General features: G+C 42.0%; 1 protein-coding gene across 2 annotated transcripts in view; it reads right to left on the reverse strand.

Annotated features, from left to right (window-relative positions):
- EFNA5 (ephrin A5) overlaps positions 1–14,311 on the reverse strand; it is a 583,129-nt gene that overhangs the window by 399,079 nt on the left and 169,739 nt on the right. The gene's annotated exons all lie outside the window — the stretch shown is intronic.

A 14,311-nucleotide genomic window follows, 5' to 3' on the forward strand; every position in this document is an offset into this window, starting at 1 on the left:
CACCAATCAGCAAGTTATCACCTATCCTCTAAATATGGGCAGCACGGTGGCTCAGATATTTTACAGCGCTGTGGTTTTGAGTTCACATCCCACCAAGGACAACATCTGGAAGGTTTGGGCTTTTTCACCCTGTGTTTGAATGGGGTTCCTTCTGGTACTCCGCTTTCCTCCAACACTACAAAGATAAACTTACAGGGAATTTAGATTGTGAGCCCCAATGGGGACAGTGTTGATCAAGTCTGTAAAGTGCTGTGCAATATGTTGCTATATAAGTAAGTAAAATAAAATAATAGAATAATATTGAAAGGGTTTTATTCATTTGTCTACTTGAAGTATCCACTAGGGGGAGCTTAGGAAATAGCTGTACACAGTTTATAAATCAGACTATGATAATATGCAGTAAGCTCTCTCCAATGGTCGTTTCGGGAAAGCAACATTTTTGTATTTAGTGCCAAATGTATGCATGGGATTTGGAGCTCTGCGTCAGAAAAATTGAGCTTTAATGCTCCAAAGGATCTATTGAGAAATGGATACACACTGAAATATAACCCATTTACATCGAAAAATAAAAAGGACTTCAATGGATGTTTACTTTATGATACTGATAGACAAATGTCAAGTACCCCCTTGTGTTGGATATAAACACTATTTCAAGAATGCAGCACACTGATAAATTGGACCGAGTTCATATTTATGACTTATATTGCCAACTAATATGTTGTTTAACATAAAGCATATACAAGCAGGTAGAATTCCACAAAAACCTTCAGAAAAGACTAAATATACATAACTAGATGGCAGCCCGATTCTAAAGAATCGGGAGTCTAGAATCCATATATACTTGAAATTCGGCAGGAGCTTGAAGAGCAACGTCACTGGGCCCGCCTCCACGCAGTAGAAACTTGCTGTGAGGTAAAAATTCAAAAATCACACCAAAATGGCGGGCGGAGTGTGTCACAGTACGGCACGTTTCTGACTGGTCGCTCGCAGCAGGCGGCAACCAATCAGACACTGGACACTGTTGACGTCACTTATCTCCGGACATTAGCTCCAGACATTAGCTCCGGACATTAGCTCCGGACATTAGCAGGAAGTAGTATTCTAGGCAATTATATATGAGATAAAAAACTCTTTAGCCTGTTGGTCAGCAATTTGCAGAAAACAGTTCCCCTGACGAAGCAGCATGCAAAAACGAGCGTAGAGGTACAGGAAAGTGTGGTGTTGGCAGATATGGCTTATGGTTGGTGTGTGCCTTTATGTTTGGTGGTTAGTTGATTTATTGGATTTGTTTATATTTATGCATGATCTTGGATTGCCTTGAATATACACTATAATCTTTTATGCAGTGGTTTCATTAGTCTTGGTGCACTGATTTACCTTCCAAAATATTTTTGTTATTTCTAGAAATTTTATTGTAAAAATTATTTTAAGCCAGTTTTCTGTAAATTAATTGATCAAACTGTCCAATAAGGTTTTATGGGATATTTTTAGCTTTTTCTGATAGCTTTTTGGGGTTTATTTTGTATATTTGAATAATACAGTAATTTGGTTTGATGTTTATTATAGGTTCTCATTTGCTTTTTGGACATGCAGCATCAAAAACACACCAAAAGTTCACCGTGGGAATGTAGCCTAAGGCTGCGATCACACATGTGAGAAATACGGCCGAGTCTCGCATGTTAATACCCGGCATTGCCGTCGTCACTCAGGAGCGGAGCGTGCGGCCGCATAGCAATACTTTGAGCCGCACGCTCCGCTCCTGAGTGACGGTGGCAATGCTGGGTATTAATATGCGAAACTCAGCCATATTTTTCGCATGTGTGATCCCGGCCTTAGGCTACATCCCCACGGTGAACTTTTTGTGTGTTTTTGATGCTGAATGTTTTTGCTGCATCTAAAAACGCAGTGTCATACAGTGCCAGTGCTTCTTTTTAATGCTGCATAAACTGACCTGCGGGGTATGTTTCAAATCCACAGAATATCAATTTCTCTTGTGAGTATGCTGAGCTTTCTGTACAGATTTTCCCCATACACTTGCATTAGAGGTGCAGCAAAAAAAAGCAGAAGACTTTTAGTTTCAGCGGAAACACATCAAAAATGCATGTTATCCTTTCCTAAGGATAGCAAAAAAGGTTTGACAAAGCAAAAAAAGCAAGTATTAAACACAAAGCAGCTTTATTTAAAGAATGACACACCAAACAAACAAAAAATGCAGCATCGAAAACACAAAAATGCATGTAAAAAACGCAATGAAAAAACACCTAATTTAAAAACCGTATTTTTCAGACTATAAGATGCACCGGACCATAAGACGCACCCCAAATTTTCTTAGGGAATATGGGGGAAAAAATTAATGCATGAAATGGGGGTCCATCTTACAGTCCTGAATACAACTTACCGGGGGGGGGGGGAGGAGGATCAGCAGCGCTGGTGGAGTGGAGTCACAGGGGCTGTTTGGTGGTTCGGCAATATGACCCAGACTGGTGCGCAGGTATGCAGGGGGGCTACGGCAACATTTTGTGAAAGCCGAGAGCCCCCGCACAAACATTGCTGCAATGCGGTGGTTTCTGGGAAATCCCATCCCAGTGCTGCAGGTTCAGCAGTGCACGGTGGTGCGGGGGCTATGGCAACATTTTGTTATAGCCCCTGAACTTTATTGCCTCGATGCTGTGGCCTCCTCAGAGCCAAGATCTCAATCTGCACACACGCCGCCTCCTGCGGCTATTTTCCCCAAGGCCAGATTGGTTCCTCAGGAGCAGATTGAGATCTCTGCAACAAGATCTCATCCTGAGATTTTGGGAGAGAAGATCTCAGAGCAGAGATCTCAATCTGCACATGCGCTGCCTACGGCGGCCATTTTCCCAGATGCCACGTCATCGAGGCAATAGAAGTGCGGGGCCTCCGGGCTTTCACAAAAAGTCACCAAAGCCCCCCGCACCACCGAACCTGTTGCACCAGGCTGGGATGGGAGCGAGATCATCGCGCTGCGGCGCCGGACCACCAGAAGAATCAAAGGACAGCTACTGCAATCACGATAACTGTAAGTACATTTCGACTATAAGACGCACCCCTGTTTTCCCCAAAACATTTTTAGAAAAAAGTGTGTCTTATAGTCCGAAAAATAGGTGCAGAAATTATGCAACATTAAAAAGGCAGCAAAAGCTCATCGTGGGAATGTAGCCTTAGTCCACGTGCACACATTGAGTATTTGATTAGTTTTTTTTTTACCTCAGTATTTATTTGTAAGCCAAAATCAGGAGTGGGTAAAAAAAAAGCACAAGTGGTGCACATGTTACTTTTGCTCTAATTGTTCCACTACTGGTTTTATCTTACCCAAAATGATGTGAAATACTGACCAAATAGGCAAGGTGTGCACGTGGCCTTAATTGCCTTGAAGGGAACCTGTCAATCCCCCTGGCATTTTTAACTAAAAGAGCCACCTTGTGCAGCACTATTGCTGCATTCTGTCAAGATGGCTCTTATTTCCCCCCAGACACAAACGCCTCACAGCCATCCCTCAGCCTCTCTGTGCGCCAGGCGCCGCATCCTCTGCATTCATTTACGTCCCTGGCGCCTGCACTGTAAGTTCCCATCATGTGATGGGAGTCAAAGGGAAGCGCAAACTGCGCATGCTCGAAAAAACAACTTACAGCGCACAGAGGAAATAAGTGATAGCTGGGAGGCGTTTGTGTCCGGGGGGGAAAGACATGCCCCCCGGAGAGACTATAGGTATGGCGGGCTAATTATAAAAACGAATATTTCAGTGTTGGAAGGGACCCCAAAAAGAGCCACCTTGACAGAATGCATCATTAGTGCTGCACAAGATGGCTCTTTTAGTTAGAAACAATGATGAGGCTTCAGATTCAGTTTCTGCTCTTAATAGAATTCCATAAAACTAGTGGAAAGAACTAGGACAAGAAGCCAGATAGCACATTTCTTATAAAATGATACAAAACATATAATCAGTTTTGCAACATTTTGGAGGAAATCAAAACCGTTTTATTTGGAGAAAAGTGAAGCAATAAATCCTAATCCTCAGGTCATCGTAATGTGGATTTATATGGTATGAAGCATTCATTTTTAGAGTGGTGTCACTTTAGCAAAAAAAAAAAATCCTTATGATTTGATCATAAGACCTGAAAAGAAAGAAAATCTCACTGCTCGATAATTCAGCCCCATATAATAACTGCAGTTAGAAAGATTTTCCGATACGGGGTGAAATTACAGCTCTGATAGCATTAATCCTTAGTGGGCCAGTCAGCAAGCATCCACAGTAATTCATCTCCGTATCCCATTATTACAGCGGTGTCTGAAGATGGAGATAGGGGGTCCCCCAAGCCCGGAAAGGTTTATCCCAAAGGGGACACATTTACAAAATTGAGGTGTTTTATTAGGTTCCTGGCAGCAAGAGACCTTGGCCTAAATTGCTTTCTAGTGTCAGTTGTATAAGTCCCTCAAGTACTGCAAGGGTTACAATTGCCTACATACTTTGACAAGATGAAGGAAAATGATACCTCCTCTAATGCAAACAGCAGGGGATAGGTAATGTGTATCACAATTCTTTCATTAGTAGGAGTGAAAGTGCAATAGCACGATGAAACATTAGCCCGCTGAGCAGTAATAGGATGGGTTGTAAATAACTAGGAAGCGATATGAATTTTAAAACCGAGCACTCCGGCTAGTGTGAACTTTAAGCAGGATGCTACATGTTATTTTCCCTACCAAAGACTGATAGCATCCAGCCCTCAGAATAAGAAGAGGATAGAAGGGTTTTTAATCATAATGGTATGCTTCTAGCAGTGCACGCATCATTTTTTAATATATTCTCGCTGGTTAATTGCTCAGCTGCCTAATTAACTCCCTAAATTTTTAAGAATGACACAATCCATTATAATTTAGTAACTTTACCATTTTAAGCCCTCAGAGCAGCAAAGTGTTGTACTGCCAGAGGAACGGATTCTTCTATTTTTAATTATGAGATATTTAGTGCTGAAAAGAAACCTGTTGCCGCAGAATCTCCTTTACATTAACGTGAGGATGTCCGTGAGGTGAACTTGTGGTTGCAATGGCAGTATATATAGCAGCTTCCTTCTCCGCCATGAGCCCTCCAAGACCACGTGCACGCATTCAGTATTTGGTAAGCTTTTACCTCAGTACTTGTAAGCCAAAAGCAGGTGAGGAACAATGAGAGAAAATGTATAATAGAAACACGTGCACCAATTCGGCATTTCTCACCCACTGCTGATTTTTGCTTGTAAATACGGAGGTAAAAAACTCATCAAATACCGATTGCGTGACCGTGTCCTAATACTTTTATTAGCTTCAAAAAGGTTTAGGCCACGTGCACACATTGAGTATTTGGTGAGTTTTTGCAAACCAAAACCAGGAGTGGGTGTTGACGAGTTTCTATTATACTTTTCCGCTGTCTGTTCTCACTCCTGGTTTTGGCTTACAGACACTGAGGTAAAAAACTCATCAAACATTTAACATGTGACCATGGCCTAATAAGTCAGTGTCTCTTCATCAAAATGACAAATGATTTGTCCACCTCTGAGATAGCCATCCGACGAATATTCTTTTGGCAAACAGCTATTGCTCCAGAGTCTTTCATATACATGAGTGTTTGGCTCAGTTGAGCATTCATGTTTTTTTTCAGCAGGAAGAGGGAAGAAACCACCGCCACACACCTTTGGCAGTACTTTTTCTTCCCTAAAAACAAAAAAAAAGAGGCATCAAAATTCCAAGCGCCCAATTCAATTCTTCTCTTCCCTGATATCATTTGTCTAGTTGGGAGGCCCCCATAAACATTTCAACATGCCTGATCCTTTGTTCTCTTGATAACATCTGTCGAGGGAGAGTTAGGAGGCTCAAATACTCATTAGATGGTACAATGCTACGGTACATAAATATATAAATATATCCTTTAGAAAAACTGGTGAGACTACCAGAGTATTTATACAAAAAAAGACAACATTTATGAGCAATAGCAATATATCAGGAATAGAAGTTAAAATGAAAAAAATTATGGAAAGTGAGCATCACAGTAGAGACAAGGGGAGACAGATCCAAACAGGAGGAGAAAACTACATCATAAGATACATTCATGTTTCAATGATGGGTACAAATCATAGACTCAATGGCCCTGATTCATCATTCCATAACGCCCCCTCAAGCAAACTGGTCTTGGAGTCAGACACTCGTGACTCATTAAGAAGTGCATTACCTCAGAAATCTCACTCCAGTCAAAGACTGGAGTGAGATTTCTGGCTTTGGAAATGTCACAGCTCATCATAAATTAGACGAGCTATGGCATCCCACGCCAGCTCATGAATTGTGCCAAAATTTTGTGACTTTAAAGACATGCAAACACCAGGGAATCCAATTAACCCCTTCATGACCTTGGGATTTTTCATTTTTCCGTGTTCGTTTTTCACTCCCCTCCTTCCCAAAGCCATAACTTTTTTATTTTTCCGTCAATGATGGCTTATTTTTTGCGGGACGAGATGTACTTTTGAACGACATCATTGGTTTTAGCATGTCGTGTACTAGAAAACGGGAAAAAAATTCCAAGTGCGGTGAAATTGCAAAAAAAGTGCAATCCCACACTTGTTTTTTGTTTGGCTTTTTTGCTAGGTTCACTAAATGCTAAAACTGACCTGACATTATGATTCTCCAGGTCAGTACGAGTTCATAGACATCTAACATGACTAGGTTATTTTTTACCTAAGTGGTGAAAAAAAATTCCAAACTTTGGTAAAAAAAAAAATGGCGCCATTTTCCAATACTCGTAGCTAGGGTTGAGCGACCTTTACTTTTATAGGATCGGGTCGGGTTTCACGAAACCCGACTTTTTCAAAAGTCGGGTCGAGTGAAATCGGCCGATCCTATAAAAAAGTCGGGGTCGGGGTCGGCCGAAACTCGAAACCCAATGCAGTGCATTGGGTTTCCATGGTTCCCAGGGTCTGAAGGAGCGGAAACTCTCCTTCAGGCCCTGCGATCCATATTTTAGTGTAAAATAAAGAATTAAAATAAAAAATATCGCAATACTTACCCTCTGACGCGCCCTGGTACTAACCGGGAACCTTCCTTCCTTAGAATCAGCCTTCCAGGACCTTGCGGTGACGTCGCGGTGACGTCGCGGCTTGTGATTGGCCGCGCGGCCGCCCAGGTGACCGCTCGCGCGACCAATCACAAGCCGCGACGTCACCTAAGGTCCTGGAAGGGCTGATTCTTAGGAAGGAAGGCTGCCGGAAAGAAGCAGGGCGCGTCCGAGGGTGAGTATATTCCTATTAGGTATATACTCACCCTTGGACGCGCCCTGCTTCTTTCCGGCAGCCTTCCTTCCTAAGAATCAGCCCTTCCAAGACCTTCGGTGACGTCGCGGTGACGTCGCGGCTTGTGATTGGTCGCGCGAGCGGTCACATGGGCGGCCGTGCGGCCAATCACAAGCCGCGACGTCACCGCAAGGTCCTGGAAGGCTGATTCTAAGGAAGGAAGGTTCCCGGTTAGTACCAGGGCGCGTCAGAGGGTAAGTATTGCGATATTTTTTATTTTAATTCTTTATTTTACACTTAAATCTGAATTCCGATACCAATTCCCGTTATCTTAAACATATCGGGAATCGGTATCGGAATTCCGATTCTAGATTCAAAAGATCGCCGACTTCATGGCCGACCCCACACAGGGGTCGGGCCGACCTTGCCAAAAGTCGGGGACTTTTGAAAATTTTCGACCCGTTTCGCTCAACCCTACTCGTAGCATCTCCATTTTTCATGATCTGTGGTCGGTTGAGGGCTTATTTTTTGCGTGCTGAGATGACGTTTTTAATGATAGCATTTTGGTGCAGATTCGTTCTTTTGATCACCCGTTATTGCATTTTAATGCAATGTCACGGCGACCAAACGTAATTCTGGCGTTTCGCATTTTTTTCTCGCTACGCCGTTTAGTGATCAGGTTAATGCTTTTTTTTAATTGATAGATTGGGCAATTCTGAGCGCGGCGATACCAAATATGTGTAGATTTGATTTTTTTTATTCATTTATTTTGATTGGGGCAAAAGGGGGGTGATTTAAACTTTTATATATTTTTTATTTTTTTCACATATTTTTTTACTTTTGCCATGCTTCAATAGCCAATAGAAGCAGGCATAGCACGATCGGCTCTGCTACATAGCAGCGATCATCAGATCGCTGCTATGTAGCAGAATTTTAGGTGTGCTGTGACCGCCGACCACAGGGTGGCGCTCACAGCTGCCGGGGATCAGTAACCATAGAGGTCTCAAGGACCTCTATGGTTACTATTCTGAAGTATCGCCGACCTCCGATTATGTGACGGGGGTCGGCGATGCGATCATTTCCGGCCGCCCGGCCGGAAGTGGTGGTTAATTGCCGCTGTCTGCGTTTGACAGCGGCATTTAACTAGTTAATAGGTGCGGGCAGATCGCGATTCTGCCCGCGCCTATTACAGGCACATGTCAGCTGTTCAAAACAGCTGACATGTCCCGGCTTTGATGCGGGCTCACCGCAGAGCCCTGCATCAAAGCAGGGGATCTGACCTCGGACGTACTATCCCGTCCGAGGTCAGAAAGGGGTTAATAAGATGCAAGTTTTACTGAAACTATTTCAATAAATCTGTATATCAATGAGATCATCTCCTACTGCTCCATAACTTCCAGCCTGCAGATCAGATACCATTGTCAACATGACAGGTTTTCTTTAAAGAGAATCAGTCAGCAGGTTTTTGCTACCTTATCTGTGAGCAGCATAATAAAGAGAAAGAGACCCTGATTCCAGTAAAGTAGTGAAACCTTACCCCTTAGACCCCAGTCCAGAGCCTCTCACCTAGCCAAATCAGTTCTCATGCTTCACACTGATGAGGGCCAACAGCCCGGAACACCGTTTGGCTTTTATCCTAAGTCATATTGCACGACTAGTTAAAAGAGTTGATTGTGACTTGTAAGATCGTACTTCCAACAGGTGGCGCTATGTAGAGTTCAAGTTCTCTTTTTCTCTGAAGAGGCAATTTGCATATCACAGAGTATAAGAATTTTTAAATGTAGCAGAGCTGAAAAAGATAACCCCGCCCACATCACGGCTTTCTGTGTACATTGTATAATGACAATAAGCTGCTAATCAGAGCTGGGGATAGAGTTGGACCAAGATGCACCAGAGCTTTAGTCCTGTAGTGTAAATCTCCTACCGATAATTGAATTGAATCAACATCACACAGCCTAACGATTGACACATAGTTGAAATCAGTGTCTCAGCCCCAACCTCATGCTGCCTTTGGATTACTTAGCAAATACATGATGACAAATTCCCTTTAAGTAACACATTGTGTTGCCCCGTTGGTGACCCGAGAGCCATAAGCAAGGTGCAGGTACCTGCAGGTAAATTATAGCCACTGTATTTTCTTATCTACTTCCATAGCACTGGCTTCTAGCACTAATTGAATGTTCTCATGCAGAGATTCCATAAACACAAATGCCCTTAAATTTACAGTAATTACACTGGTACTAAAAGTCACTAATTACAAAGCAGAACCAGCACTGCTCCGACCTTTGTGTTTCACTGTCAGGGCCGACAATTAGACTTGATTAATATTCTACTTTTCCCATGCTCAGTCATTTTTAAGCTTAGTGATCAGTGCCACATAGAACGTAGCAGTACGCCATGGTACCGTATCAAAGCCTTCTCCCTGCAAGAAATCAGAGCAGTTCTGGCATAAACACTGATTTACCTATTAGGAGTGAAGCTGCAATGTCATCCTTGTAATCACACTTAATCCCTTGCATCAAATAATGAATACAAGAGCAAAGCTTTTACTTGCATGTGAGCAATTATAACAAGTTCTTGGGAGCGCTCCAAATGCATTCCTGACGTTAATTTGTGAACAATGCGACTTTCGGTAATGGGATTCTCTGACAGGTGACTTTTTAGAAAAGGAAAGTTGATTAATATGAGTACATCAGGAAAAATGAGTATGAACGGATAACATTTAGCACAAAGGGGCAATTATATAATTTCCAATAAGGTGGTCGGCTCGTGAGGGATTTGAAAAATGGATAATTCTTAAAGTGGATCCTAAAAAGCGCACCGTACAACCTAAGGCTATGTTCACATGTCTAGTAGTGATCAGTTAGAACAGATCCAGCAGCAATGTGTGTGTGTGTGCAGACAACTTTTCAGTCCGTTTTTAAATAACTGAACTCTGCTGGGTTTTGTTTTGTTTTTTCTTTTTAAAGGGAACCTGTCACCCCCAAAATCGATGGTGAGGTAAGTTCACCGTCATCAGGGGCTTATCTACAGCATTCTGTAATGCTGTAGATAAGCCGCCGATGTTACCTGAAAGAGGAGAAAAAGACGTTAGATTATACTCACCCAGGAGCGGTCCCGCTGTGGTCCGGGTCCAATGGGTGTCTCAGGTCCGCTCCGGCGCCTCCTATCTTCATTCCATGACGTCCTCTTCTGGTCTTCACGCCACGGCTCTGGTGCAGGCGTACTTTGTCTGTCCTATTGAGGGCAGAGCAAAGTACATTAGTGTGCAGGCGCCGGAAAGGTCAGAGAGGCCCGGCGCCTGCGCACTGCAGTACTTTGCTCTGCCCTCAACAGGGCAGACAAAGTACGCCTGCGTCACAGCCACGGCGTGAAGACCAGAAGAGGACGTCATGGAATGAAGATAGGAGGCGCTGGAAAAAAAACGCATCATGTGCACAAAACATGCAGAATGCATTCTAAATGATAGGATGCATAATGCATGCGTTTTTATAGCATTTTTACCGTGAAAAACGCGAAAAAACCTGAACGTGTGCACATAGCCTTAAGAGGATAGAAGGTAATCTTCAGTACCTGGAGAATAGGAGTCAGAGTGCAGCACCCAAAGAATAAGAGTTGATCTGTAGTACTAAAGAATCGGAGCTGATCTGCAGTACCCGGAGAAACTGATCTGATCTGTAGTCCTGGAGAACAGCAGCTGATCTGCAGTACCCTGAGAATCAGAGCTGGTCTGCAGTACCCTGAGAATCAGAGCTGGTCTGCAGTACTAGAGAATCTGCAGTACCCAGAGAAACGGATCTGATCTGTAGTCCTGGAGAATAGGAGCTGGTGTGCAGTATCTAAACAATAGCAGCTGGTCTGCAGTACATTGAGAATGAGAGCTGGTCTGCAGTACCCTGAGAATGAGAGCTGGTCTGCAGTACACTGAGAATGAGAGCTGGTCTGCAGTACCCTGAGAATCAGAGCTGGTCTGCAGTACCCTGAGAATCAGAGCTGGTATTTTACTTTGCTCCATGTAGTGTAAATGCTGCATTTTTTTGCGCAGAAAATATGATGCGTTTAACTACCCAAGACAAGCAGATGTGACTTCCTGAAAACTCATGGCCACTGCGTGTCTAAATACGCCGTTGAACTATGTATTTTTTGGTACATTTTTTTTCTACAGGCTTCTATGAAGAGTTTGAATTTAAAAAAAGCATGTATATGAACACAGTTGTGTTTTTAATTGCAGAACCAAAGCTTTTCTATAAAAAAAAGTAAATTAGAAAAATAGCTGCTTCAAATCTGCCCCAAAACACACAAATAACAAATTGCACTAAAACACACAGCAATGACAAGATTGTAATTGTGTACTTTTGTGCAGACACCGACCTGTAGATAAAAAGCAGAATGCGCCATTCCTGCTGTGTGTGATGAACACTGCCTTGTGTTTCCTGTTACAGTGAAAACAGTTGTTATTTGGCAGCGGTCAATAATTTTATGACCATATTATAACTTCATGCTCATACCAATTGTGGATTGCGTGGATGCCAATGCCTTGTACTATTAAAACTGTTAACTTAAAGGTAGATGAGGCTTTGTTTTTTGTTTTTTTGGGGGGGAGGGAGGGTCCTGCAGTTTATTCATACAACTGCTAAGCTGTGATATCTGCTAGACACGTTACCGCTGACACAACGCTCCCCTTAACCATAGAAATGTCATGTTTAGTGACACTAATTGCCCTGCATCCTCCTATGCCCCAGTGACACGGCCTACCACATACATCGGAGCATACATACAACACATAATACACAATATCAACTGCCACATAATGATAATGCTGAGCGTAAATGTGAAACACGTCCTATTATCACCTACTCAAATGTCCTGCAGCCTTTAACACCTCTTTCTGCTCAGACGCCATTAGTGTGCAATACTGTCACATGAGCGCAGGCCTCGCCACCAGATAGCTGAACAGGTTTTTCCCATTTTGAGGGGATGAAAGATTCGACATTCTTCCTTGGCTATGTCATGGCTTAGAAAGCTATTAATGACTCAAAATGATCATGATTCCCCACATGTGTAATGTGCCTTTCTCGCCCGCTGACAGAATCCTCCCTATTCACGAGAGCATCTGCAACAGATGCAACAGATGCTGTCTATCTCCCAAGAAGGGAATGGGAATGTATTATAGATAAACATGGATCAGAAAGAAATACTCAGATCAAAATTCGGAAAACTTCCATGTTGTAATGGTCACGTATGACATGTAGTAATAAATCTTACACTACACAAGCTCTCGCTTTTTCCCAAATATACTTCAAAATTCTGTTTTATATTACTGTCATTGTATGGCTGTAGCCTATGGCTTCAAACCTGATGTTGGCGCCCTCTACTGGGCTCAATTCCAAAGTTTCCACATTCACATCGTGTATACAGTCCATCTGTAGGACTATCTTTAATTATTAATAAAAATATTATACAGGGAGGGAGGAAGGAGAGGAAGGAAGGAAGGAAGGAAGGAAGGAAGGAAGAAAGAAAGAAAAAGATAGAAAGAAAGGAGAAAGAGAAAGAAAAAGAAAGAAAAGGAAAAAGGAAAGTAAACAAAAAGACCAAAAGAGAAAGAAAGAAGAGAGAAAGAAAAGAGAAAAAAAGAATGAAAGAAAGAACGGACGAATGAACGTCCTATGTCTGTAGAGCTGCCATTTTTTGATACATTTATTAGAAGAACAGATAAATATGTGATAGAAAGGATAGATATGAGCATATAGATAAATAGAACGTTCAATCAATCGATAGATAAATCAGATATGTGCATCCTTCCTGGTGGTGCACCAACAATCACTGAAAAGTAGCGTGCTTGCTCCTTTAAGCTATCATTTTAATGGAAGTCTGTTTATGAAACCAGATGCAAGTCAGGTGGAGATAGGATCAAAGAAGCAGCATTATATTAACACTCTAGAGCACACAGATGTGACTTTTGGAAAACAAACAGATAAGAAATTGCATTTACAGGTGGTTTGATATTAAATTAACATGCTAACAAGCAGGAAAAGTCTTATATTAAGGATATGAGGATTGTGAAAACATGACCGATGGCTATGATAAGAGGTACTCAGCGCAGATATAACGAACAATGTAGGGGAACGGCTGGCTATTTATTACTGAATGTACTAGGAAAATTACTGGCTGAGTTTACAGATACATCCTTCAGCACATGCACATTCAAATGGACACAAGCATACAAACACTAACACTTGCATGTACACACACACACCCATGTACACATACATATACACATATATACACACCCATGTACACACACACACACACATATATATATATATACACACACACACTCATGTACACATACATACACACTCAAGTACACAAATACACACAAGTACAAATGCAAACATAACAAAGACAAATACATATTTATAAGTAACCCTTACTTTTCCACATGTATACAGGGGAATTGCTAGACGTAGTAGAAGACATCTGTATTGAAAATGATACATTGTAGGTGATGGCCCCTTCACAGATTTCACATTGGGACCATACAGAAATATAGACAACCACAAACACCTACTCTACATTGGCAGCTGGATGCTAAAGTGTTCTTGGCCATACACATTAACCCCTTCATGACCCAGCCTATTTTGACCTTAAAGACCTTGCCATTTTTTGCAATTCTGACCAGTGTCCCTTTATGAGGTAATAACTCGGGAACGCTTCAACGGATCCTAGCGATTCTGAGATTGTTTTCTCGTGACATATTGGGCTTCATGTTAGTGGTAAATTTAGGTCGATAATTTTTGCGTTTATGTGTGAAAAAATTGGAAATTTGGTGAAAATTTAGAAAATTTCGCAATTTTCAAATTTTGAATTTTTATTCTGTTAAACCAGAGAGATATGTGACACAAAATAGTTAATAAATAACATTTCCCACATGTCTACTTTACATCAGCACAATTTTGGAAACAATTTTTTTTTTTTGCTAGGAAGTTATAAGGGTTAAAATTTGACCAGCGATTTCTCATTTTTACAACGAAATT

The sequence above is a fragment of the Ranitomeya imitator genome, chromosome 1, assembly GCF_032444005.1.
Source record: "Ranitomeya imitator isolate aRanImi1 chromosome 1, aRanImi1.pri, whole genome shotgun sequence".
In the NCBI taxonomy this organism is placed as follows: domain Eukaryota; kingdom Metazoa; phylum Chordata; class Amphibia; order Anura; family Dendrobatidae; genus Ranitomeya; species Ranitomeya imitator.